We start from the raw sequence: 2,383 nt of genomic DNA on the forward strand, positions 1-2,383 counted from the left end.
ATCTACTTTTTTTGAAAAATTGGTTGCATAGTATTCTAATGCGTAGTATTTAGCCTTTGCCTATTGATGAGGGTCCTCTTTTTGATCAGAGTGTTCATTATCATTCTTATTAATTCATAAAGTCTCTTAAATTTGTATGTACCTTAAACTTCAATTGTTCAAACTTCTCTCATGTTCAGTTCAGCAAACATTAACAGAACTACAGCTGAAAAAGCCTGAGCTTCGGATCCCTGGCTCTGCTTCTTACCGGGTAACTAAACTTCTTGAGCCTCAGTTTCCTCATCTGTAAAATGGGAATAGGAATATCTGCTCTGCAGGATTAGAAATAATGTATCTACAGCCCCTAGTACAGTGTCTAGCAGAGAATGGAAACTTAAGAGATAAACCATTGTTTATTTATAGTGATGTTAAGATTCTGTGGTAGGTGCTAAGGGTAAACAGAATTAAGAAATGTATTCCTGAGTCACCTGGGTGGCACACTCAAGTAAGCGTCTGACTCTTGGTTTCACCTTGGGCCCTGACCTCAGGGTCATGAGATTGAGCCCCATGATGAGCTCCCCACTTAGTGCAAGTCGGCTTGAGATTCTGTCTCCCTCTGCCCCTACCCCCCCTCTAAAATAAGTAAATAAATCTTAAAAAATAAGAAATGTATTCCTGACTTTTTTTGTTTACTTTTTATTTTGATACAATTTCAAAGTTATTGGAAAGTTGCAAGAATAGAACAGAACAAGGAACTCTCACATATCTTTTACTCAGATTCACTAATTCCACATTTTGCCCTATCATCATTGTCACTGTCATCATCATCATCATCATTCTCTCTCCCTCTCTCTGTTTTCCCCAGAACAAGGACACTCTCTTACATAACTACAGGTTCAATGATCAAAATTAGGAAATTTAACAAATTTCCAAGGTAGTTTTCAAATTCAAATTTCTGAAGTATTTTTTTAAAGATTTATTTATTGGGGCACCTGAGTGGCTCAGTCGTTAAGCGTCTGCCTTCGGCTCAGGTCATGATCCCAGGGTCCTGGGATCGAGTCCCGCATCCGGCTCCTTGCTCCGCGGGAAACCTGCTTCTCCCTCTCCCACTCCCTCTGCTTGTGTTCCCTCTTTCGCTGTGTCTGTCTCTGTCAAATAAATAAATAAAATTTTTAAAAAAGAATAAAAAAATAAAGATTTATTTATTTATTTTGAGAGGGAGATTGAGAATCCCAAGCAGACTCTACGCTGGGTGCAGAGTCCGACATGGGGCTTTATCTCAGGACCCATGAGATCATGACCTGAGCTGAAACCAAGAGCCTGACGCTTAACCGACTGAGCTACCAGGCGCCTGTGAAGTATTTTTAATAGGATTTTTTTTTTTTTTAGAGCTATCCCCTTTTCTAGCAGGACTATGGCCAAAAACTTAATTTTGTATGGCTCCCCAATTTCTCTTGGATTATATATAGGAATCAAGACATGGCTTATAACCTGGGCTTAGTAAGGGAAGCAGCATTGCTGTGAATGGACTGAAGACTTTGCTTCCCGTCTCCACTGATGACTTAGCCACAAAAAGTGCTGACATCCGAGCATCCATTCTACCACCAGAGAAGCACAGTTCTTACCATGCCTTGCCGAGCCCAGATACTCCTATGCTGGCAGGGTGGGTCTTTCTCTGAAAGATACATCTGCTCATCCCCCTCTCCTGGTCAGCACCCCACCCAATTCTAGCCGGGCACACAAGGCCTGAGGAGGTGGGTCTCCACTTACCTGCTCTTCCTTTCTTGCCACACCCCCTGTCTCCTTGTGGCTCAACCCAACATGCCTTGCTCTGAAGAGACTTGTATTTTCTTGCCTCTGGGCTTCTGCACATGTACCTTGCCCTGTCTGCAGAATGCTTTTCTTTTCTTTTCTTTTTTTCCCCCCAAGGCCCAACTCCAATATGAAATACTTCAATCCCCTGGTCAGAAATGATTGCTCTCCTCTTTGAGCTCTAATCAGCATGGTTGTGTGCACTTGTATTTAGTACTTTTGTTTGGCCCTTTATTAGAGTTGGTTGTTTATGAGTCTGAATCTGGCTCTTCTGTCTGTGAGCTTCCTTGGGCCAAAGCCATATCTCTTTTTCTCCTTTCTCTGGCATTGCCCTGAACAGGGTCTGGGATAGGGTAGGCACTGGTGATTGATGGAAGAATGAATAGCACACATTACCCTACGTGAGAGGTTCAGGCATTTGGTTATAGAGATGATACATATAAGTGCACATTAACTGCTCAAAAAGTCATAGTGGGTCTTATTATTGCTGCTAATGGTATAATTATTGGTAGACATGTTGTATCCCAAATGGCCAGACCCACCCAGTTAGTGACTCATGAAACAGGGAGCAGCACAAACATAATCCAATCTC

This window comes from Neomonachus schauinslandi, chromosome 13 (genome assembly GCF_002201575.2).
Source record: "Neomonachus schauinslandi chromosome 13, ASM220157v2, whole genome shotgun sequence".
In the NCBI taxonomy this organism is placed as follows: Eukaryota; Metazoa; Chordata; class Mammalia; order Carnivora; family Phocidae; genus Neomonachus; species Neomonachus schauinslandi.